Genomic DNA, 27,407 nt, shown 5'->3' with positions numbered 1-27,407 from the left:
AGTGGTCAAACATTTCTACAGAAATGGGAACATTTTGTATGCATAAATTGCAAATGAATATTTTTTTTCTCCGTGAAATAATAAGTATGTATAAGCATAAGAAAAGTCTTTCAAAAACATTGAAAAAATAATATAGACACCAAACATCTGCATAGTAAGTAGTCAAGATATATGGTGATTCAAAAGCTGATTACCATTTGACAGTATGTCCCTTCTTGGAGGGAAAAAGAGAGGCACTTCTGGCATCCTAAATAAACCTCTTACGTTCATTTTTCCACTGAGGTGGAAAGTTCTGGCTTTTATAGAGTTTGAGAGCAAAAGTTTGTGTTTTGGGTTGTGACGATCCAAATACCAAGATGGCAGTCCGAGTGCGATTCCTGAGTTATCCTCAAACCACGAGAGAACTTGACATATTTACAGCCTGCACTCCTCAGTCCCTGAATCATGTGTATGTCCAGTGCATTTCCATGGGGGAAAGGGGGAAATGTAGAGCCTCGCTCATGTGTTAAACCACCCTGGGGGCCCATTCATTAAACATCACTTAAAACTGAAGTCCACACCTGGTTTTCTTCTCTCGTTTTTCGCACATTCTCTCCCTCTCTATCGTTCTCCCTCTTGGGGTAGGCCATCCTTCTCTCCTCGCAGTGCTAACTCAAAACTCCTGACGTTTTAAATGTTTCTTTTCTGGGATTCGGGTTTCAAGCGTGAGCAGTGACCTTGGCGGGAGATGCTTTATGGATTTGACCTGGGAGTCCCCTCAACAAGCTTGGCTCCTCGATAGGCAGGCGGATGGAGGGAAGGAATGAAGGGAAGAAGGAGAAAGATGGAAGAGGGTGGGGGTTGGGAAGAAGGGGGGGTGTCTGAAAACACAGGACAGGTGAGGCTGCTGCCTCCCCCCCACACACCCTCCTGTCCCGTGACTCTGGGGAAGAGGCACTTCAGCACGCCAGCACAGATGTTGTTGCATTGTCTGGAGCTCCAGCCCAACGGGGAGCAAGCTCTCATTAGCTATTGTCTTCCACTCACCGTAGATCCCTGTGATAAATGCAGCAGTCGTTGCTACACCGCCATGCTGAAGAAAAGCACCTCGGATGGTTAAAAAAAAAAAAAGAAAAAGAAGAACAGGAGCATCCTCAACAAGTCAGGCTTAATTCAACATATTCATTTTCTGTAGGAGTCTGTACATATTTTATCATGTTAATGTGTCTATGGGTTAGTAGTTTAAAGCGTTCAAACTCACTCCTGTCTGTCAGTGTGCTATATATGATCTCCCATCAGCCTCGCTGTATTTGTCTTAAAAGCAGATCTTAATGGTGAAATCATTGGAGTGTGTGGAATACAGGAAGCCATTGATGTTTTATGAAGATTAACCATCATATAGAGCACAGAGCGTGCTGTCAGGTAGGACCATGCCAGAGGGATTTACACAATATATAATGTACTCCACCATGAAGAGAGAGAAACAAAGTATGAATCCCATGAATCTCTAGGCCCTAATGTCGAAATCAGTCCTTAGTGTATAAGAGGCGGGTTTCAGAAGTAAAAATCCAGTTTTTTTTTTCCTTAAGGGAAATTATATTGAATGATAACTTAGAAAATGTTACACGAATATGTTGGTGTTGTTGAAGTTATCGGTGCACATTATTTCAGCTTATTTAAAAATAAATAAAAAAATCTATTCCTAGTGATAAAAACATTACCCAATTACCCATGATTCAACAGAGAAACCTCCACCAATCAAAACTGAAGCAATTGGTGGAGGTTTCTCTGTTGAATCATGTACACATACATACATATATATATACTGATTTTCAGTTCTCTTTTTTTTTCTTTTTGCTTTAAAAGTTTGGTATTTTTTACCTTGTAGCTTGTTTGGTTTATGTCTTCTAACTTCTAACTTGGTTTCATGGGACATGCTGTTGACAGAATGCCAATATTCTGAAATATTCTCCATTTATAGATTATTTTGATTATAATTGTGCATTTTTAGACTATAATGTTGCATTTGATATAGCTTGTAAATGGGAAGTAGATGTCTTTTCATACTCGTTAGCCTCAATAAGCTTCCATTTAGGAGAACAGCAATTTATTTTCATCTTGGTGTAAAGGTATTATCAATGCTTGACCAAAACACACCAGTTCGCTTTATACAAGCGTTACATAAAACAGCAGTTGATTTTAACTCCACATTTAGTCACTTAGTGTAGACCAGTGATCAGTATAGGTCTTTTTCCACACCAGAAAAAAGGTGTCACTTCATTAAAGGCACTGTGGGTATTTTTAAGGAATGACATTCAGAAAATTATCTTACTTCCTACTAAAATATATTGCCACCAATCTCCGTAGTAAACAGTAAAATAAAACTTTATAGTTTCTGCCTGTCAATCATTTCTCACTGCAGGCACTTCCATATATGGGCAGCAGGAAGCTGAGCGCGGCATGGTTACGCTTGAAGCGGTTGTTTGGAGAACCGGACAGTTTAAATGTTCGCGATTTACTTTCATATAAAGTTACTTTTTTCTTTTGTCACCTTCTGCTAGCATGACCAGCTGACCTTCCGTTGGAAAGTCAACGAGTTTGAATCTGGCTGTCATCCGTGAGCTGTAACAGGTGCGGTAAAAACTCACATCCGGTTTTATTTTCTGACGGTTGAATTTTTTCTGTTAGCAGCGTCTTTTTTTTTTTTTTTTAAGACACTCAAGTTAGAATCACTTTCTTGAGACCCTGCTTTCTTTTTTTATTCCGCCGCGCTGAGTCAAGAGATTTTAAGCACACGAGCAGGTTATGTAAAGGCTCCTTAGTTTGCTGACTTCTAGTTTCATGTGTATTTATTTTCCCTTGACGCCGATCTAATACACCACTACAGTGTCCTGTTCCTGTTTGTTTACACCCACCTTCATATACAAATGATCTTTCAATTCTATAGGTTTAATGCAAGCATCCAGTGCGCATTACCATAAACTACACAAAATCACATCCTTTGTAATTCTAATTCAAATGTTTTGGTTTTTTTTAGAAATAAAATTTTGCCTGGATAGTGTTATTAAAAAGACCATGACCCCTCTATCTCAGTACAGGGAATATTGTGAGAGGCTCAGTGTTAGATTCACCTCTTTAATGTCCTCATCCGGCAAGACATGAAGGCCATAGCATTGTTTCTCTAATCCTTTCTTCCTAGCCCTCTCATCCCTTGTTTCTTTTCCCCAGCCGGGGCTGTGAACACATTGCAGTGCCCGAGGGCAGTAGCGTGGACAACCTGTGCTCTCCTCACATGAGTGAGCGGCGAGCGGTCCAGGGATCCGAGCTGGCACGCTCAGCCAAACAGGTGTATGATGGGAAGACGCGGGCTGTGAAGGGTGAATTTTCTTACGTGGAGGTAATGTTGCTTTTGGAGCCAGTCTTGCTGTTTGGACCTGACTCAAGAAGCTTTTACACACATTGCAAACTGACTGTTTTGAATAAAATTGCCTCACGGGTGTAAATGGCATGAATTTTTGATTATGCCATGCCTTTTTCACTTTTCTTAATTCTATTGGTTATAGTCTGTGTGCACTTGAGTCATTGTGCCCACATTTTGAGTTTCATTACCATACTGCTTTACTGCAATTTTTTTCATATTAACATATGTGTGTGTGTGTGTATATATATATATATATATATATATATATATATATATATATATATATATATATATATGTGTGTGTGTGTGTGTATGTGTGTGTGTATAAGGTAATATATATCTTATGCATTAGTTATGCATGTCAACAGATATATTGTTCTTTGGGGCTACAATATTAGAAAGGATACACACTAATGCGACGTCCTTAATAATGTAACACCACACCCTAAACTCAAATACAATATATCTTTGTACTTGGTAAACAATATCCTGTTGTCTACAGATGTCTGACTCTTAATAACATGGTGTAAAAAGCTGAGTTTGTCCCACTCTACACATTGGAATAAAGAAATGACACAGACTCCCTAAGGAGTCACTAAGCCATTGGACATAAATCTCAAGCAGTCCCACTCTTGATGGCTGGACCTTGGGTTACCATAAGAGACCATGCTAGTGGTTATTAAGTGAAAGTTTCCAATCGATAGCTAGGGAGGTGTAATCAGGGAGGGTTTAATTGCACTGGGAGACGACATCTATTCAGGTTATTGCCTCAGCTGTCCAGTGAGGGTTCATTTCCGCTTGGCGCCTATTTCTCTCCTACTCATGAACCCGTCCCGGGCTGTGCATGAGAGCAGAGAAATGGATAAGAATGACCCTAACCTTTGACCCGTTCACCTTTTTAGTGTGAGGTCACCCAACTGGAATAGATTTTTAATTCAATGCATTATAATATCACTATAGCAGACCGATTGCATGCGCAATAACGAAAGGGTACAAAACGACCACTTTATGGGTCTTGTCTCATTTGAAACTATGAGCCCCCGAAGTCTATTAAAACACTTTGTTTTTTTTTAAGATTTACCAATGAATCAGCTAATGGAAATGTAATGTTCTTGGTTTTTAGAAAGGAAAAGATTTACATATGTACCAAAAACCTCAATAACTTGGATTGTCAGTTTATTTACTTCATTCGATACAATTAATAATTGATAATAAAAACAATGCCATAAAATATACAATGCGTAAACCAAACAAACCACATTACTGAGAAAAAAAACTATAGTATATAAAAGAATGCAGTGGTTATATGTGTATTTTTCAAATGCTGCAAATTTTAACTGTCTAAATGCTAAAATACAGCGAGGCAAGACATCCTAGATCCTCTTTACAACTGACCAACATTTTACAAATATCACAGATTGAATGCAAAAACACATCCTTTGTGAACGGTCCCTAAGTCTGTTTCGGACAGATCGAGAAAATCAATGACAAAAACGGATCCCATGGACTGTAGATCTTAGTGACAAACAATATATTGCCTTCCAGAGCCACTTTTTGTAATCTCAGTTCAATGACTGCATCTGCCTCTGTTATTTTTTTTATAGACGCAGTGCAACTAATTATTGTTAGTTCTATATTAACATTTACATTTATTCATTCGCATTTACATGTTAACTGACATGCCATTAATTTGGCTAATCACTTGATAGCCCGAATAAAAAATGTTCAACCTGACTGTCCAAAACAGATAAAAACGTCTCAGCATTTAATCCTTTATCTGTTAGAGAAAGAGTGCCACAAGGAAACTGTGCACCATACGGGACAGTCTGTGAGAACGGGAGCAGTTTTTTGGAGAGGAGCTGATTTGGCCCTGTCTCCCCTGTAAAGGCTGCGGGCTATTAATTTCTAGCTCCATGTGCTGCCTGATCACCAAAAAATTCCACGGGGCGACTTATTGCGGGGCAATTTAGTGCCACCAAATGACACTGATGTGTATGGATGGCTGGTGTCGCGTCAAATCTGGTAGATGTCAGTAAATTGGAACATATGTTGCTTAAACTATAACATCAGGATAATTCTCCCTTTAAGATGGCTCATAAAAGGGCAATTTACGAGCTGAAATTTGAGGTGACGATAACATAGATAATTTTTAATGGAAGGTTAATGTGGGAATCAAAAGATAAAATCCAAACCCTTTGGCCTTTTTGTGAGAGAGCTGTCTACAGCACGGCGGCAAAAAAAGGAAAAAACGTACAAGTATTTTATGCACCGTGGGGTGTTCCCCTTTCATTACGCTTTATAGCTTAAGGCATAAAAATATACTGAATATTTTCATGGACAATAAAATGTAAGATCCATGCATGACAGAGAGAGACTTAAAGGAAAAAAAGAGAAGCTCAGAGAAAGAAAGAGCGAGCAGTCCAGATAAACCAGTGCGCGCAAGGAACTTGTGTTGAAACTGGTCCCCATCACCCAAGATTTAAGATGCCTCTGGAGTGCTGGATTGTGCTGAGGCTCTTTGTAGCGTCTCGTTCTCACCGGTTCTCTCTTAGGGCCCGGGACTGAACAGTTGGCAATTGGCGGGCCATGTTATTCCCAGTGCTGCTCCTTCCTAAATAGGCCACATCAGAGAAAACATGACTTTTCACTATTTTAATAAATGGAGCCCTGTCGTCTTCATTATTAATAGCATCCCAGCGTACTTTTCGGATTCGGTTTGTGCAAAGCTACATGAGTAATTTATATTCACACGCACGTGCGAGACTTTGGCCTCCAGTGTATGTATGCTCACTGTCTTTTCTACTGTCAGATATGTGTAGCAAGATAAAATTTTAATGTTTACCAGGGCATTTCTGACCTCTCTAATCCACCTGGTTATTCGCAAAATCAACCCAGCACAGAGGCACAATTAATCAGCGTACAGTGACCTATCCCATTCAAGCACAACACATACTCTGTGTTTGAACAGCAATTTGAATTGAGAAACAAATATGTACTTTGTCTAAAAATGAATGATTGTGTAGTCCAGTTTTTTTTTTTTTACTTACAAAATAAAGATGTTTCCTTTTAAGGGGTTACAATAAAAGCCAAAGGTATTATACATTTTGATGTACATATAGTCTATAGATCATATATTTATATTATGATGAAAAATCTTTATATTATAAAGATGACATGTTTTGATAAGTAGCTTTTATTTTGTTATTCATGTTACAGCCAAAACAAATTTGTCAAGTATTACCTATAAAATTTTCTACAAATTCAAATGTATTTGCATAGCTTAAAACAATCATGAAATATAATATTTGTCAGAGATCAGTATTATCCGTTCGGCAGTAGTGAATATTATATGTGTCTAGTAGACATAATAAAGTAGACATAATGCATATGTTATCAGATGATTACAAAATAGGGATAGGATTTGACAGTATTGTGTGTTGATTTGTTTGATTTTAATTGTAATATTACAATTGTTTAACATATTTTTTTCTGTAGCATTTCTGTCTCCTGGCTCCTTTTAGTTTAGTTTCATACTGTACAGTACAGTAGACTGCCTCATCCACTAATGCATTTAAAAACACCTATAGATGCAGCTATTGAATCTAATAAGACAAAGCACAGATTTCAGCTCATTCACAGGCAGTGGTAGTGATACTGTGTTCTCTGGCCTACTTTCCCAGACCCCGGGCAGAGAGAGGAGCCCGGCTGTGGGGGCCACAGACACAGGGGCTCACTCACATGTCTAGACCAGCTCTAACACTGCACTGCTGGTCTCTCCATTTCACAAAAAGAGAGAGAACGAGTGTATCAGTGTGGCCCACTGCAGCTGCAAGAAATATGATGTCTTCTCTTTTTTTCTAAGTGCTAAATCCTGTTCTGTTTGTTTTTTTAAACTAAATTCACACGTGAAAAATTCAGCTAGAAATATTAAAGTTTGTATTTATGCTATTCTTTAAACATCGGGGTCAACAAAGTCTGCATTTCTTTGACCAAAAATAAATTTGGTAAAAAATTTAAAAGAATAGAAGAAAAGTTCTCTGTTTTATGAAACATTCAAAATGTAATTTATTCCAGTGAAAGCTGAATTTTCAGTCTTTAGTATTCTTGTCATTTTCAGTGTTGAAACCAGTTGCGCTGCTAAGTATTTTTGTTTTCAAGATTTTTTGACAAACAGAAAATATAAATATAAAATCTTTTTTTAGAAGTATGAATGTCTTTACTGTCACCTTTGATCAAGTTGCTTGCTAAATTAAATTTTTGATTTCAAACCCCAAACCTTTATTAAAGTATTTTTTTTTTTACATAATCTATATATAATTAATATTTATTTCACATTTTTGTCTTGTGTAACATTTTTCTCAAAACCTTTAATATGAATTAATTAATAATAAGAACATTGAGCCTGTAATCAATAAAATATCAACATGTTTTGATTGCCTACGTAACAAGTTTTTTTTCCTGAAATCAGTGATTTGATTATTCTTTTCACTCCGTTTAGTAGTGCAAATGAAATTCGCTCCCAAAAAGTTGTGTTTTGTACTTAAGGATAAAAGTCTTTATATGGTAATGCCTCGTTTACTATAACCTTTTATCTTGTGATGTTGTGAAAACTTGCTTCCCAAACATAGTGTTAGTTAAACTATATTACTTTAGTTGTCTAGAATGTCTAGCGTAAATAGACGGTTTAAAAGAACAAGCCTTTCTTCCATTAACAATGTTACAATTTATTCTGGAAGGCGGAAGAAGACCCTTGGTCACATTCAGACACTGGACCGAAAGAGAAGAGGCATTCAGTCATGATGGTTGAGATATGGGAGCTTGAATATTGCATGACCTACAAGGAGAAGGCAAAGACAATTTGAGCAAGAGAGGGAAGGAGGGGTGGATGGATGGAGGAGAGCGAGAGGAGCTTTGGTGTAGGGGCTGAAGAGAAGGAAAAAGAGGAGGAGGAGGAGGATAGGGAACAGATGGCTGTGGCCCCCGTCTCTTCAGCACAACAGACGGGGGCCGCAAGATGGCGAGAGCACTCGCAAGAGTCAGCTGCGTTCTGGGAGAATATGCGACGTCTAGCAGGCAGCTTCAGTTTTAATAACTGTCTAAAAAAAAGGTAGAGTTAATCAGAGTGAGGGACATGCAGACGCAATCCTCAGGATGGTGTATGAACATGCACGTCCGCGTACACATGTTCTCACTCATGCTTCTGAAGTGACATCTTCACGGGGTGAAGACAAATGATAATGCAGCGGCACTGAGAGACACAAAAGTTTCCTGTCAAAGTCAAACCGCAGAAGCTCCTTTGTCAAAGACACCCTTCTTTACAGTATCACAGCCAGCACTTAAGAGTAACTAAATCTATATTTGTGTACAGTATCAAATGCCTGGCTTTAATTAACACTTAGTTGTTTTGTGTTCATTTATATTTGGTGAATTATGACAAAAGTGACGCATCTGAACTTTTTTTTTTTTTGTTGTAAATTACGCAATGTAAATTAAGGAGATAAGCATAAATAATCAAGATCAAACTGAAATTGTGATATAACTTATTGCTGTTATCATATATATGTTGGAATTTAAATTTTACAGTTGTACTAAATGAAAAGCTATTATTATTATTATTATTATTATTATTATTTATTTTTATGATTGAATTCTCTTTATTTTACAGTATTATATTATAATAGTAATATTATGTTTTTATTTAATAATAAAAACAATACATATGACGATGATGATGATGATTATACAGTGGTTTTAAATATTACATCAGTTTTTATTTTAAAAAAGCACAATTATTTGACAAAAATATATATATATATATATTTGAAAAAGTTTTTTTGAAAGTATTTGAAACCTTTGCTAACATGCAGGTGTAGAATGTCCTACAAACTTAGCATATTAACAAATTAAAATGCATCTTTTGAACCAGAGTGTGCATAATAAAACTTTTTTAGCAATTGCTTGCAATGATCCTGCAAAACAAATACTTGCATTGCAGTATAATCGTTTATCTTCCTGGTTTCTTTGCAAAAGTGATTTAATTGTGGCTAACTTTTTCGCAAAAGTTGTAAGGAGACAATTTTATTGACAACAGTTATCCATGAAACTAAGCCTTGCCTTTTCTATATGCTTTAATTATGTCATCGTTCGGACATAGGGAACAGCTTTATTGCCAGAGGTCAGAGGTATCAAATAGAACATCTCACACCTATAACCTACCCTTAATTAAAATGATATGTTCAAGACCAACAAGCATGCTAATTCAGGTATGTCCTACTTTGCTAAATGACATTAGGCGCGCGTTTCTGCATTTATATGCGCACACGTGATCGCGCTCGGCTTCAAACTGTCTTTAAACAGCGGTACTTTTGAAGAATGACTGGTCAAAGTTCCAAAACCTTGGCATTTCATCATCATGTTAATTAAACATCATTATGATACACCAATCGTTAACATAAATTCCCTGTACAGAAATTGTTGAATAATTAAAAATTCCTTTGAAAAGCATTTGATAAATTAGCCTCTGGTGTTGCTAATGTCCAATCCATATTTTACATCTCACTGATAAAAAAGAACAGTCAGCGCAACTACTAATTGAGGTTTAATTAGTATGTTAATGTATGCACGGTGTCTGCGATGATGTAAGAACGAGAAGAGAGCAAAGAATGATGAGGAGGAGAGGTACGAGGTGGTTTTGCAACATGCTTTTCCTCCATTTCTCTCTTTCTTTCTTTCTTTCTTTCTTTCTGCCGCTGTCAGTCTAAGGTTTTTTCGCCAACCACAAGGGCAACTCAAAACACCTTTGCTTTCAGATTCAATCACAATCTCGGCTTCTTCAACAGTTAATAGAATAATGAATACTAATGTAAATCAACCAGCAGGGCCTGCAAGCAAGTGGAAGCTAGCATACGGAGATTTCTCAATTCCCAAATGGAGACCTTTTTATATTCAAGGGTCCTGATAGTTGGCGTAATCAATGACGGCATCTAAGTGGTACTCTTTCTCTCTCTTCATCTCTCCTCCTCTCTTTCCTCTCTTACTGTGCTCTTTGCAAAGGGCAAAGGACCAGAGCGAGAGAATCATGCATCTTTGGGAATAAAAATTAATAAAATCATAGGATGTCAAAGTGTGCTGGAAAAATGGTGCCCGCTAATGGATTTTCAAACGAAAACAGCTTTTATGCAATCAATCTTTTGGCGCGGGGACCAATTATTTAAGTAATTGTTCATTGCAAATGCTACATGAATTTGCCCATTTGACGTCATTTCAAGTAAACATCTTTTTCTGTCATAAGGGCTGTGAGAGGTCTCTCATTAACTCTTTAGAGCCCGGCCTCTCTGCCTGCTCACAGAATAAATCATTCAGCTGCTTTTAATATAATCAACTCACTTTATATCACATCAGCAGCTCAATGTGAAATGTTTAACCTGCCTTTGTTTTTATCAAAAAAAAAAAGTGAATACGGGGCGTCAGAATCTTTCATTGTCTGTGTTGTCATATTCATGACACATTCACCTTAATACTGTGATTAACAGCAGGAATGCATATTTTAATACATGAACCACAAACTGTATCATGTCCTGACTATATTGATACCCCCTGTTAGCATGCCCTGACCTTACTGTCTTGTTAGTAAACTCTCTCTGTAATGAGTATTAAGGTTCCCGCCCAATGTATTTTCAGGTGTCTCCAATTAGGAGACTTGTATATCATGTATTGTCTGCTGAAATGCAAGAGCTATACTATATGTTAGGCAAACGCAAAAACTGTATGTTTCTAAGACAAAGAATAACATGTGTGCATTAGTGTTCTCTTTTTTTTTGTTTGTGCTCAGCTGCTGTCAGCCTCCAAGGTAACCTTACGTTTAACTGTTGTGCGGAGGTGGCTTCGCCAGATGTTCCTGTTTTGATGGGAAGGGAGGATGAAGAAACAGCTGTCTGTACAGATAAGGAAAAAAAAGGGAAAACCTGTGCTTTTACTTTCTATAGGTTCTCTGAAGCAAAGCGTACCTCATTCTGAAGAAAATCGTACGTTATATAGATCACTGCTATGGTAACTTGTTGGAACACATATTGTTTGATTCTACGCACTTTATATAGCAGGTCAGTGGAATAGCAACCAGTAAAAAAAAAAATGGAGTATGAAACATATACTTATACATATATGGCGCCTTATTCTTGGTCCGAATAAAACAATCCTGTCTCTTTGAATTTAAATCTATAGTTATACACTCCGGCTATTAAAAACTTAAATAAACTTGATAAAGTAGGAAGGACAGGTCCACCGCGTCCCCTGCTCGATCTACACCTATTATATGCCGTTATATTATTTTAGCTTGGACTGTGCAAACCAGTAAGCAGTAATCCTAAAGTAAAACTATCGCTAGTGGCTAGCTACTTATAGAAAATCAATTTTCAGTGAAGGTCATGTTTTGCAATTAATATTCACGTGCAAAGCTGATAAATTTGAGATCATTATGACACCATTGCAACTGGTACAATTTTGTAAATCATCGATATTCCACATTTCAGTGTTATGTGGTATTGATTTTGTGTAACAAGATCAATATACAAGTTGTTAGTATTGGATAATTTACATTTTAGGCACAATATTGTCAATTACTAGTGACAGGAAGATCTGATAATTTTCCTGAGTCTTGTTCAGCAATAGCGACAGTCTTTTTTAAAATGGTTTTATCGCCATGCTTTTTTTTTTGGCACAGTTCTCACTCAGATAGGGCACAGTTATATTACTGTATAACTATTAATCACAACGCTTATGCGCTCAGTATACTCCTAATTACTGCTTACTACTAGTTAGTAAGGTAGTGGTTAAGTTTTTATTAAATTGTGACTGTAAAAATTGAAATAATTAATAATTGCAATAATAGCATTTTGCACTTTTAGATCATTTGTAAAACAAATAATATGCAATATAAAACAGTGAAAATATTCCAAAATAGTATTACATAAAAATGCTATTATTTCTATTGCACAAAAATAAAATGCTAACATTTACATTTACATTAAGATTTTTTTCTATTTCACTTTTCTAATATGAATTTTTGCCATTTTCAAACCCTAAAATCTTTTATTTTGTGCATTTTATTTTGGAATTCACAGCATTCCTTAAACAGTACCCAGATGACATACACCTTCTGGCGAGATTATCAAGTGTGAATTCAACAGATACTTCAATGTCCCATAAGGCCAGGGGTGAGGATTTTTGAATGGCACTAAAGTGACGGTGGGTCACATGACAATAACAGCATGACAAAGTTGTACGTAATGTTGCCACTGTCATACTACATAGAACATTCTTTTTAACAGCTGCAAATACTAACTTGTTCAAAAGATGTATGAGAATATGCTGTTTTAGACACAGCCAGTCACTTAATTCCTAAATAGATCATAAAAAGTACATTTCCTTAATGTACTTAAAGTGCTCTATTTTCACACACTAATTTTGTACTAAAAAATGATTCTTAAGAAAAACTTAAAGGAATAGTTCAGCCAAAAAAATTTAAATTACCCCATGATTTACTCTCTCACAAATACAAATACAGCCGTTGCTGGAAGTCAGTGATTTAAATGATAATTCTCAAAATATAAATATTTTTGTTACAAAAACCCATCAATCTGCTTCAGAAGTCATATGTAATGTATTTAGTTACCACTTGTACGTAAACTTGAACCCATCTTTCATACACCAGTACACTCAAGTGGTGACTAAATATATTTTTTTAACATACAGTGATAGCATGTTAAATGCGCATTTTAGTTTGTATTCATGTTGTCCCAAAATTGCACAGTTGAGTACACTTAGTTGATCTTAAATTTATCTAAGAAGTACTAAAGAATCATTAGTATATTAAGTACAAAATAGAGCACTTTAAGTGCATTATGGATTTTTACCTAAGGGGTTTGTTTAATGCTTTCCAGTTACAAATTTTGTAATATTTCCTTTGAAGATTTTATATGCGATGGCCAAATACAACTAATCCAACTAAATCCAACTAATATCTGTTTATCTAATACAATAGGTTCATGGTTTTATGTGCAAGAGGCCGTTTCTATGGCAACCTGCACAAACCGCGGATGAGATAAGGCCAGAAACGGGCCCCGTGGGAGTCGTTAGGCATCTGTCTCCCCACCACACCCCTTCTCCATCCTGTCTCCCTTCAGACCTCAGCTGGGGAGGAGCAGCCACGCAGACAACGCTTAGCTAACAAATTGCGGGCGTGTCTCCTCTCTACTGCTGCCATCACCTTCCTATTGGGTTAATCAAACATTCGCTCCCAGCTCCCTTACAGCTCGCTGACCAGGAAGTGAGCGCGGAGACGGGTTGCCGTGCTGTCCCGGCATCAGAATTTGGGACTGACGGACACTTTTAGCAAGGAGACGCACCATCAATTGTCCTGCTCCATTACAGTCACACTGTCTCAGTCAAGCTCCATTGCTCATGGAGTTAGACCTCCACAGCATAATTCCCCCATGAAGTGTGTGGTGTTACACGTCGGAGGGCAGGCAAGAGGCCTGTCAGAGGCAAGGTTCATCAGAGCGCTGTGATTAGACATTTGCAGGTATCTGCAAGGGGCACTCATGCTCCACTGGGTCTCAATGCACCTTCCCTTCTCAATATGTTCCAATCAAGACGCTTTTCTATTCTGCCTTTCTGAAAAGCAGACAGATAAGAGCGAAACCCGTGTGTGTTCCCCGCGTGAACGATTCCATTTAACTAATGCAATGACGAGCAACAAAAGATCAAGTGTCCTGAGCAGTGGTAAAAATAGGCTTGTTGAAATGGATGATGATGACCATTCAAAGGCCGCTATCTTCCATTGCTGTCATACAGGAGCGTGTAGAGAGTAGTTTTTCATTAACTCTGACAAGCCTTTTTATGTGTATCCTCATTAAAGGGAGTATGGATTCATTACCAGGCTTGTCTTTTTGATGAAAGTCGACCACCCATTGTTCTTAACGTCTACGCTATGGAGACGCAGCTCCCGTGTCTCGGTGCAAGTGAATGAAAAAATTAATTCCTCCCCCACCCCTGTTTCATTAAAAGATGTAACTCGATCATTTTATTTTCCTGGCGCTTTTCAAGTTTAAATTAGTCTGAATCTTGGTCCAGTGCTCTGTGTAGACGAAGCGCTATCTGCACACTTTACCCATCAAGATTGAATTATTCCTGCAGATTCGCCATTGTTGAGGCTTGACAGTTGACGATGGTTTGATTCTGCAGACTGATATTCCTCAGTGCAATTAAAAGTTTTTTTTTCCTTTCTAATGCAGACAATGCATTATTTGTTTTGCTGTTTATTAAAGTCTTACACATTTTAATTAGCTGTCATGCTAGTCTCTCAGGTTGTTCACTGTACAGTGAGAATTAGTTTCTATTTAATGATCAGGACTTCATGGCTGTGTGGTTTATAAGGAACATCAGTAAGTCATTTTTAATTGAGATGAGGCAATACTGTAGTCGCTGTAAACAAGTAATGAACTGTAGCATGTCATCCTTGGAAATTTGAAAAGGCAAGCTAATTTCTCAAGACAGATTATGAATGATTTAAATCTCCTCGTTGCCTCTGAACACCTTCTACAAAAATGTGGTCAATGTCCTAAAAGATGCTGGGTAAATTGCTACAAGTACAGTTTAATTGGAAATAGTGAAACACGAGAGAGCTGGAGTATTTCAGAATATAATTAAAATTATGATCATGAGTTTTAAAGAAAGCTTACAATGCTCTAAGAAAATAGAAAAAGACAACATTACTGTGAAGATTATTCTGCTTGGTTTGGAGCAAGTCCTTTTTCCTAGTTAAAAGTGCTAAAAATATAATTTTAGGAAAAAGGTAATTATTTCATAATTAGAAAAATATACAAAAAAATATGAGAAGAAATAGAGAGCACTGCTCAAATGTGGTTATAGGGTATTGCATTGCAAGTGTTTTTGATGATTTTAACTAAATTAATCAATAAATGAACTAATTGTGTTTAAAATCTTGCAAACTTACATTGGAGTTTAAATATATATGAAAATGACAAAAATGATTGAACAACTATGTATATCTTGAATAGGCTGCATACTATAATATTACTCAGAAAACCTTGCAAAAACATATGCATATGACATTTAAATAAGAATTCTTAAAAGACAAGTTAGACTCAATCATATTCAGCCCCTTAGGATACATCCTACACACTTTATGTGTATGTAGGAAACATTATAAACATCCTTTATAATATCATCTGACGCGGATCACATGCCTGTCATGGTTTAAAGTGACTATCTGCATATAATCAAGAGAACGGACAATTTCTGAGTTATATCCACAGTGCTCACTGGGTGATACGTTAAAAACATTGCTGTGTTTTAAGAGCACATCCCTGACCACTACAGATAGATGGGGGGTCTGAAAGACAATAACAGATCCATCACATCCTCCTGCTGCTTTTTCAGCCTCATTGGCTGTAGTGTGTACATAAACCCTGGTTGAAACGCTGCTGTCCATCAAGAAAACGGCACATTATTTTCCTACGATGCACTCCTGCTAACACGCTCCATTCATTTTCAAAATACCCTGTTTTACGAAGTCTCCGCCTGCCCTGAGAAAGCACGATGATTGTCCTGACAAAGACCTGCGGTTTTACTGGATTATCATTATTTATTTTAGACATTGGAAAGCATTTTATCTCGAGTGCAGCGTAGTGAGGATGGAAGTTTTAGGAATATTATGCTTTCATTGAAACACATTTCAGCCATTTTCTGTACTGTTTTCCTTTCTTTGCTTTGTGGTACTAAAATAATAAGGTTTTACACCAGTTAATAGATAATCGATCTGCAACATACTCATGGACTTTTTAACATGAATGTTTAGCCAGCCTCATCATTTTAGAATAAATTCTGAATGAATGTATAAAATGAGTGTATATTTTTTACTTTTTTTCGTTTTGCTAGTTCATTGTAAACTGACGCGACAAAATTAGCCACTTTATTAACGCTCCATTAAAATAAAATATATCATCATGCAATTATTATTATTGATGCTGCAATTAATGCTGCTTTAAAATAATTATATTAAATATAATCATCATCATCATTATTATTAATAGCACTAATAATAATAAAGATGAAACATGTCTCACTGTAGGACATGCAGACTTCCCAAAAAGTATTTTATGTCTGTAGTAGTAAATAAAAATGTACATTGTTTAGTAAGTTATATCATTTCATTGAGCTGACACTTTGGTTGATGTTAATCCATCACTGAATGACACAAAGTGAGAGAAAAACATAAGTACACATAAACCAAACTCTGCCTGCCTCAACTGTGAATCAACACATTCTCTCTCTCTGTCTCACACACACACACACACACACACATGCAAAGCACCAAGGCTGCCTTACACCTCTCTAGTCCCCACCTAGCGGTTTAGGGGCCAGGCAGAGGCAGGCAGCCTTGTTTTAGAAACAGATGATAAATAAATCAAAGTGCACTAAGCACTGCTTCCACATGGCAATCGGCCTCCTTCATAGCGTCTGCACCTCATCAATCACGCCATTGTTCGCCTGAAAGGCGAGCCTTGTAAATGTCATCTCCACTCAAACCCAAGGAGAGGCGAATCAGAATGCACCCACTGAAGAGGGTCTCTCTCTCCTCTTTTCTCTCTTGCTCTATCTCACACATATTTATTTTTTTAATTGAGTAGTGTAATTAAAGTAAAAACCTGGCTGGACTGCCTTTGACAGGACAGATGAAGACCCTTTAATAGGGCTATGAAACATATTTGTTAAAAGGATGAGGCAATATGCGGGCATATGATTGGTTGCCCTTTATGTGTCAGGAGTTTTCTTTTTATGATTAAACCCAATGAAACAGGGTCCTTGTATTCAATTACACAAAAACTTGAAAGAGATGCCAGTGGAAGAATGAAGCATAATTGTTTTTATTACATAATGGTAATCAAAAAGATGTTGTTTTAGATTGCAGCTTGTTCTCATTGATTATCTACTCACTTTGAGTCTGTTTAGCTACATTTGTGGATTTTTTTCTGCTTATGCCAACCCAATTAAGAAATGTCAGTTGTATTGGGGATTGAAATTTGAAGAATAACGCCATGCTCTGATTTCACAGGATCCTTATGCGGTGTTCATTGCATCCTACGCACTGAAAGCACAGGAAAGAAGTTTAATTCACCTGACAGTACTTGTGCAGATTATGAGTTTCAGGTATGATGACAAAATACATCTGTGTAAAAAGTAAATAATCACTGTATAATAAATAACATGACTTGAGCACTACTTTCAAAAGTTAGCAATTAGTCATTTTTTTCTTTTTGAAAGAAATGAAAACTTATATTCAGCCAGTGTACATTACATTTATCAAAAGGGAAAGTAACATATTTTAATGTATATTTTAAATGAATGGCGTTTTTGAACTTTGTATTCATGTGAAAATAGTTTTATGGTTTTTAAAAATATGCAGCAAAACACTGATAATATTTATTGAATTATTAATTCAGCTTTACTTCATCACACAAACAAAAACAACAATACTATTGATTATTATTATTATTTATTTATTTTAATATATGTTTGATCAAGTAAATGCAGCCTTGGTGAAAACTTCTTTCAAAAACATAAAGGCTTGTGTGGAATTTATAATTAACATATTAAGAATAATTAACTTAAATTCTTAAACCTCATGCATTCAATGGTAGTATTAAGTGTGTTTACTTATGAAAATAAATGTGATTTTATTGTTAATAAATTTAAATGAATCATCATCGTACATTTAAACTTAAATCTACCTAGAAATTGCAGTAAAAGTCACTGAATAAAGAGTACATTTCTTTTTCCGCTTCCTCTAAAGTGATATATAATTATGTGAAGTGCCCTTCAAAATGAGCATTTTGCCTACCTTTGATTGAAATTTCACTTCAGATGAAACCCTGTGAAGCTGATTGAAAGTACCCTGAGATGACATAGTATACAGATCATTAGAAGAAGAAAACAGGTCAGTTTCTGTTAGCACATGTTTTCAATTCCATTTCATTTAACTCTGTTTGTGCACTCGTGGTTGAGCTCAGGTTTCATGGTGCATCACCCTCCACGATTATCATCAACGCCTGCTATTTTAATCCACAAACCCCATTACTCCTTTCTGATGCGCCCATGTTAGTAACATAAGCCACTAGGAGAGGTGCTGCTCATCGTGGGCGACCCTCTAGAGATATGAACTCTGAGACCCCTCACGGCGGATCAATAGGACAGGGGTGCAGAAATAAATCATGATGTTCAACTGCTGTCTGTCAAGCAGCCGCATCCATGCACACACAGACAGCACTCAGTTTTATGGCGGTGCTCAGTGTTATTGCAATCTTTTGATAGCTGCAGCTAGTTTATCTGATTGCCAGAACACCTCACTTTCTTTCTCCTCTCACGCCTGTGATGCAAAAGTCTGCTAAACTGGAGCAAGAAGCTTTAAAGTGATTTACGGAGTCTGTCAATAACACCGGCGCCATCATAGCCTGTTGTGAATATGGAAGCCATCTTTACATTTCAGAATAATAACGTGTCCATAGGGGAACACAGAAAAACAATGGTAGATATCCATCAGGAGCGATTTTTTTCCACTGATCACTTGATGGTTTCTTTGCACGGCTCCAGACGTGAAATAAAAGGCAGGCGAACGATACGCCGCTGCTAGCAGCAGGGCAGACCCCATCAAAAGCAAGAGTGGCACACACACTGAATGAACACGCCAGCTACCTTTGGCTTTTTTTTTAAATGAAACGGCATAAAGGGCTCTCTGCCACTCGCCTTGCGCGCTGGCAGCCGCCACCAATTGCGTTGGAAAATCTATTTTGAGTGAGCGCGGCTCCTCCCTTTCACCCCCGGTCCCCTCTTCCTTCCCTTCAAATCAAAAGGAAGAAAAGAGTGACTGCTGGACTGACATCAATCAAAGCCGGGACGCGCTGGCGGCCAGGAACAGAGGAGGACGGGGTCCAGAGTTCACAGGTTAAAGCAGGCGATGGAGGGAGGAGGGAAGAAACGAGGGGAGGGGTGGACGGAGGGAAATCGGGCAGCTTGTGCCTGACTTCCGATATCTCCACATTGTAAAAAGTGCTGAGGAGAGAGAGAGAGAGAGAGAGAGAGAGAGGAGGTAGCCCTCCTGTATTCGCCTCTGCCCTCATTAATCTTCATGCCATCTTCTTTACCTAGTCATGTAGAACTGCTCGATAGAGGGTCAGAGTAATGGGAAGGCCCGATGCCAATTACTAGGTTAATATAGTGTTCAGCCCCACTGCAACAAAGGAATGAGATCTTGAGGATATCTGGGTGCAGGGGAGCAATGCATAGCATTATGAAAGAAAAAAAAGAAGAATAGGGAGAGGTTGACAGAAAATAGGACGTTACTCTCCATTTTTTTGTGATAACTAAACAATACCAAACTCAGGATTTCAGGGCTAATGTGATGTAGAGGTTCTTCATTCATTCTTTCGTTTCTGTTAGAGGCATCATTTTTAGGGTTAAAATGCAATTATGTAAAGCGCTTTTATATATTAAAAACCAACACAAACACATGTTGACATATCAGTGAGTGGTGAGTTTGCAAGTTAGTACCATCTTTACCTTCTGACTGACCAAGACTTTAACTGCACAATATCATCCGTCGACAAGTATTACAAATAGTAATATTGGGGAATATTATTGCAATTTAAAATAGCTTTTCAATTTTAATGTATTTTAAAATGTAGTTTATTCCTGTGATGGCTGAATTTTAATATCACATGATCCTTCAGAAATCATTCTCTTATGCTAATTTAGTGCATATTAAAATAAAAAAATGATAAAACAGTTACAATTATTATGCTGCTTAATTTTTTTTTATGTGGAAACTATTAAAGGAATCTTTTAAAATAATGTTTATTTTATATATAAATCTTTTGTAACATTAGAAATATATTTGTTATCAAATTAGGTAAATTTAAATTTAATTTAAATTTAATCCTTTGCTGATTCATTTTCTTTTTCTTTTTTAATATATATATATATATATATATATATATTAAGATTCAGTATATGTTTAGGTCCTGTGAATAAACTGTAATAAACTGTAAATGTCCTATGTTGTGACAAATTAATTTAAAAAAGTTTTTCTCTTTTTCATCTCTGTCTCGTATCCTCTCCTCATCACTTCACTTGAGGGATTTTATGGAGTGATCCTCTTTGTAATGAGTGCTGCCAGATGTAGCGCTGTTGTAAAGTGCAGTTATTTAATTCCAGGTGATTAAAATCGGCCTGGCTAAGACTGGCCAGACTCATGGGCCCGAGGTTTTGTTTAGGGACAAACTCTATATTAAATGTCCTATAACAGAACTGTCACACCATCACTGTGCAGATGCTTTGGGAGAGAGACAACAAGTCTTGATTCAGTCCTTATACTGTCTTCACTACAAAGTAATACCTGTGCTCTTTCTCTCTTTTTTCCTTTCTCTCTGCGCTTTAGTTTTGATGCTTGAAGAGCCTGACAAGGGCCAACAGGACATCTCTACCTGCTGACGCCACGCCAAACTCCCGCTGTCCTTCAGTGTTGTCGCCCTCAGCGGCTCAGTAGGTGCTGCTTTTGCGTTACACGTGCAAACAAACTACATTTATTTAATATAGCTATTAGCTCATTTCCAGCAAGTTATAAAACTGTTTGTAAAAAAGAAAAAACAGAAACACAAATGAGATCTATTTAATATCTCAGTTGTTTCTTTCTTGGAAAATTAGATTAAAAGAGATTTTCTACCATAGATAATAAATAGATAAAACCATAAATAATCATAGATTATAAACCATAGATAATCTCTTTTTTCTTCTTTAATTTTACACAAGAAACTAAGGCAAAATAGAGACCAGTATTCAAATGTTTTTTTTTTTAAATATGCTTTTTTATACTCACAATTCTGTGTTTAATTGGTTGAAAACTGTGATAGTGACATACTCTACCTGTTCTCATAAAATGATGTACCTCTGTACACTTCTTGTGCAACACCCTTTTACATGCCTTACTGCACGTTTCACTGCAGTTTCAAAAAGAAGTGGCATTAAAACACAGGCTCAGTATGTGAACCCTGGCACATTTTCAGTACATTGGTATAGGTATGTTTTGCGGCAGTTCACAATGAAAATATCCTCGGACTGTTGTTAAAAGTTAATGCTCTATCATGTTGGAAATATGCCCTACACCAAAACCAACCCTTAAACCTACCCGATAGTGTTAACAAAAAAACTGATATAAAAACGATATAAAAATAATTTTGTGTCTCACTAAAAAGTGCACCAAGGTGTGTTTTTTGCCATGAGACTAGGTAGGACATACTGTATAATTACAATTTAAAATAACTGTTTTCTTTATAATATGTATTCCAGTAATGGCAAAGTACAAAATACAGCAGCTCACATCTTCAAAACCTAATATGATGATTCGCTGCTCAAGAAGTATTTCTTTTTATTATTAATGTTAAAAACAGCTGTGCTGTTTAATATAACCTTGACACATTTTTCAGGATTTTTGATTACAGTATTTATTTAAAATAGGAATTTTGTGTAACATTATAAATGTCACGTTTTTCATCAATTCATTTACTCTGAATAATTTGAAAACTAAAACTTACTGACCCCAAACTTTTTTGAATGGAAGTGTACATATATGTCTTAGCGCCCTAATGTGCAATGAAATAATATACACATTTCATTTACTCTTCCAGACAAAGATCAGGCAATAATAAGCTCTTGACAGGAGGAGACTGTGTGAGGAAACAGCTTTACATTCAGTGGGTTGTGAGCGGGTTGGCTGATAAGCAGCATTTTGTCTGAAATGATAAGGCCGGGAAAGCAAACATATTACAGGGCTCGAATTTCTGTATCTATCGCTTCTCAATACCACATGTCCAATAATTCATTCATTTGTAGCGTAGGGGAGGATGCCGCTCCATCCGCATACACATACATCGCGCTGATAAGAGATCTGGAGGCAGAATTGGTAATACAGAGTGAATGGGACACTGTTTGAGCTGATTAAATGAATCTGACTCTCTGCCTGGATACAAGTAGTGGCGGCCCAAAAGAAAGAGGGGAAAAGAGGATGATTTTGGTGATATGCACAATTTCATACGACATGTGGCAGCTGCGTAGAGAGCTGGTAGAGACGGCCGTCCCTCTCTGACCTCTGTGTCATAGATAACGGGGACACTCACAATAGCCAAACGCATCATTACAGACTTGAATAGAATAATGATTGATCTATTTCAGGTGATGGCTTTGACGGTTACATTTCGGGCCAGGGATGTCAAGAGAAGATATATATGAATCAAACATTTCATTAAAACATAAGCTGAATTGAATGAGTCTTACAGTGATAAGATCCATCATTATGCTTTCTTAATATAGGGTGATTTCCAAATGCTGGATTTGCACCTTGAAGGGCAATATGAAAACTAACATAAGGCTGATCCATATGAGAGCGAGCAACCAAATCCCTTCATAAAGGACCCTTGCACAAAAATTACATATGATTGAATTTCATTATATATATACACACAATCACTACCATTCATAAATCTAGGGCCATTAAGTTAATAGTTTTATGAAGCAATGAATTACTGAATTAAATTGGACTAAAAATTGACTAGAATAAATTTTATTTAATGTTTGTAATTTATACTAATAATATATATATATATATATATATATATATATATATATATATATATATATATATATATATATATATATATAAGTAAAGCTATTAATAATAATAATAATAATAATACATGGACTGATTATAATTGTAAAAATTCTATATGTTTTTCCCTTTAAATGTATTACGGACTGACAGTATGCATTTTGAAAAGCAATTAAATGAAAGATACAAATATTTATCTTCAGTGTTTGATGCTTCAAATTTGCCATATCAAGAACTATACTTTTTCTATGAGAAATAAACGTAAGAGAGCACACATCTGAGCCAGCTGTGGCCTTTGTTAGATCTACTCATGATTAGCTAGAGTTTAAAATGGGTGTGGAAGTGTCATTCAATTACAAATGCCGGAGCAGGCAGGGATCACTGCAAATATCAAGAACACTGTTCTGAATGAGTGTAATGAGGTACTCTGAACTCTGAGCTATCATTATGGACAGACCGATCTGAACGACACAATTTGTATGATCTATATTTCATAAAACAGTGAGTTTTATTCTAAGTAAATTAACTTAACTAAGTATCAAGACTATGGTAAACATATTACAATATCTCTTGCAAACACTTTTTTATTTTGTAACGACTACTAATCAATATTTTGCAGCAGCTTATTTTAAGATTTCATCTTTTTTAGCTTAGAAATAAATATATTTTCATACTGTTTTTCGCGTGTTTTGAAATTCTAATTCAAGCATGGCAATACATTCTCCGCTTTCATCTTTTCACCAGTCTACCATTCCATTACAGAAAAACACCGGGAGCAAAAAGGTTACCTTCTCCACAGAAACATGTAAACAGACTGAAAGGTCATCAAACAGAGCCCCAGCTGCAGCGCCCATCTCTAGCGGAGGAGGAATTTAAAAAAGAAAGGTTGTGAGGAAAAGTGGCTGGCCCTTTCAAAAGCACAGAACAGGACAAGAAGGGTAAGTGGAAGAAAGAGAAGCAGAGCGCACACGCTTTCTTCTATAACCCCCTCCATAAGTCTCCTGCAACTCAATTGGGTGAATTAGAATAGCAAGCATATATCAATGTGTGGACTAACCTTGTTTACCTCTGGGTCTCAATGCCTGGGCCGCTGTTTTGTTGTGGTGTAACAACACTAAAAAGCATTTCAGGTTGTTCACGGTCAAGTCAGGTAAAAAAAAAAAGGGTTCAGATGAGTTTGATACTCCAGAATGAAATAACATGCTAGATGCCTAATGTTGGTGAAGTTAACGTAGATGTACTGTACAAACATTAAGAAGATGGTCACTTACATGGCGTGTTTAAACGCAATTCCCATGCTCCTAATGTACCATTGGGATTAACTCAGCGACGACAGAGTAATATAATGCCGCTTATTTCAAATGACGCTAGTGACATGGATTAGAGCAATAGAAACAGAAGAGGAATATAAACCAGAGATGACACACTCAAAATGGCTGCTGATTTATCGCCGTGGTGAGTTTGGTACTGGGTCAATGTATATTAGCGCAACAAATCTGGGTCCATTTAGCAAGGAGATGCTCATACATACATCACCAGTTTCAGCCCAAGCCAAGGTCACAACTCATTGCATCAATCTTTTCAGCAGAGGCTACTCCACACAAGGGCAGGTTTGTAACTGTCGCCACGGTAATAGAATCTTTTTTTCCTCTGCTTCATCTTTTCTCTTATCATGAAATATATATTCAACTTCTCCTCTTTCCTCATTCTCTTTCTATTGCATTTTATCTTTAAAACATTCGGTGAACTCCTATTCTTTTCCTCCGCTGGACACGTGCCTGGAGGATCGTGAGATTTTAACGCTTTCATTTCTGGCCCTGTCAGGGGCTTTTATAAAAAGAACAGTCCTTCTACAAATAGCCTTGACCTCATGAAATATCTTGATAGGTTTTTCCTATGAACGCATTGGAAAATTAAATATGTGTGTGTATTTATATAAATTTATGTACAAAACTTTTTGTATGTATATACCTATTTTATACAGTGCATTTATGTTGTGTTGTGTTGTGTGTGTGCACTTGTGTGTGCATTATATATATATATATATATATATATATATATATATATATATATATATATATATATAATATGTATGTTTTAAATATGGATACAGTAAGAACTGTTAAAATCAAATCAGCATGTTAGAATGATTTCTGAATTAAATTTGGAATTTATAAAATTCAGCTTTTCTTCAAAGTTGAATACATTACATTTTAAAAATATATTCCAACTAGTTACAATAACAGTTATTTTAAATTGTTATATATATTACAGCATCACTCTTTTACTGTATATTAATTTAACAAATGCAGCCTTTGTGAGCACAGGAGAGGTCTTTTTCAATAACATTAAATGATCTGAATTAACATTTAAAAATGTAATGTAGCAAATATAAGGCATGACTCACTGACTTATATCTTTATAGAAATTATTCATATACATTTAAAAGGGGTTGCAAGGTGTAAAAATGTCTGGGAATCCATGAGGATTCCAAAATCTAAGTTTTCTTTATTTGACTGACATTTTCCACCTTTTGCCACTCTACATGTAGATAAACAATACTTCATTATGCTTTTTTGCGATTAAGTTTTTTCAGACATAGTTCTTATTCATCCTCCTCACTGAAAAGAGAAGCCAAGACATTCTTCCAAAATGCATCTTTGTGTCTTCTTACAGAATCAAGACTTAAGCTAACAGAGTAAACAATGCCAGAATTTCCATTTTTGGTTAAATCAACTCTTTTGAAAGGAAAAATGTGGAATGAGCATGAACATTTTTCTAAAGCATCTACAGTACTTCCACTGGAATCCTTAAGATACATTTATTTTGGAGTGACCATGCCGTGTCAATATTTCACAGTCAGGATTACTTCATGCAAAAGTGCATGAGGCTTTATGGAAGATTAATACTTCAAAATCCACTCACTCATAGGAGTAATTTTATGTGTACCAGTCCATTTGTGTGAGAGGGGGAGAAAAGAGAGAGAGAGAGTGAGAGAAGTGAGTAAATATATAAATAAATAAAAGCAACCTCTTTTTAATTGATGAACTTGACCTGTTTTTCCTTTTGATGCCAATTTTTCATTTGATCTATAAAAATATGCTTGAGTGACATTATGTGACAAAGCATCTAACTGTACTGTGAGAGTAAATAAGAATAATTTATGCTGGTTGGGATTGTGGGCAGAGTGGGCCAAGTGAATCAGCAAGGCACGTTAAATATAACTAGGTGCATTGATGAGGTGGAGAGGCCGTAGACAGCAGGATTGGGCTGTAAAGGGAGTAGAGGCGGAAGCATTGACACTGTTACTCCCATTCTCAGCATAAACAAAACAGAGGACACTAGTGGCTAATCTTGGCATCAAAACCTGTGAATGAAGAATGAATTGGTAGTTGAGTATGTTATTATAGGAGACGAATGACTCTTTAAACTAGCTTTGATTAACAACAATAGAAAAAAAGATTGCAAAATCTTTCTTTAATATAAAAGACAGTAAGTGATTCAAATTTCTATTATATTATTTTAATATATTTTAAATTTACCGGGTCTACAAATGTGGCAGCTTAGCCCAATTTTTTTCCCCTAAAATTCATAAACGGTCAAATTTAAATAAATTAAGAACTAAGCATTTCTTCTTATTTCCTCTGCAGTAATACAGAATCATATCACATTCACAATCCCAGTTGTTCCTTAGGGGTTGTATGGATTCATTGATCTTCTCCCCTTCAGTCTCATTGTGTGTGTGTGTGTGTGTGTGTGTGTGTGTGTGTGTGTGTGCGCAGGTAAGTGCTAAAGGCAGTGCGCCTGTGCGCTGGCATGTCTCATCACAGGAAAGCCCCTCTGATAAAGTCCATCATGGAGAGGCTTCTGACAAATATGTCGAGTGTGGCGAAGACATGACAGCTGGGCCAGTCAAGGCCCAGGCACTGGGAGAAACATTTGTTGGCCACGAGTTTCTGCTTAGGCAGGACTGTGTGTGGCAAACTTAGTCAGCCTTTTCCAATGTTAACAAAAAGGTGTAAGTTAAGAAGTAGATGTTTGAGTCAAAAAGTGTCATTACAAGAAAATTGTAATCATGTGAGCCTGAACTGTCAATCCCACAAAAACTATCCAGAGCACCCTTTAAAGAATAGTTCATCCAAAAATAAATAAATGTACCCCCGTCAGGCCTGCAAGTGAAGCACACACTGTCTTCAATCTGTTCCAACAAAGAAACTAATTTGTCCTGAGGGTAAGTAAATTTTCATCTTTTTTCATTTTTTGGAGAACTAT

General features: G+C 36.5%; 1 long non-coding RNA gene across 1 annotated transcript; it reads left to right on the top strand.

Annotated features, from left to right (window-relative positions):
* The first annotated feature begins 2,438 nt into the window (after positions 1–2,438).
* On the top strand, positions 2,439–17,637 carry LOC122351008. The gene is made up of 3 exons (XR_006251675.1): positions 2,439–2,610; positions 3,208–3,376; positions 17,535–17,637. It is a non-coding gene; the product is annotated as an uncharacterized LOC122351008 (long non-coding RNA).
* Positions 17,638–27,407: the final 9,770 nt, after the last annotated feature.

The sequence above is a fragment of the Puntigrus tetrazona genome, chromosome 8 (genome assembly GCF_018831695.1).
Source record: "Puntigrus tetrazona isolate hp1 chromosome 8, ASM1883169v1, whole genome shotgun sequence".
Lineage (NCBI taxonomy): Eukaryota > Metazoa > Chordata > Actinopteri > Cypriniformes > Cyprinidae > Puntigrus > Puntigrus tetrazona.
The sequence above is the reverse complement of the archived record's forward strand: the minus strand, read 5'-3'. Positions and strand labels throughout refer to the sequence as shown.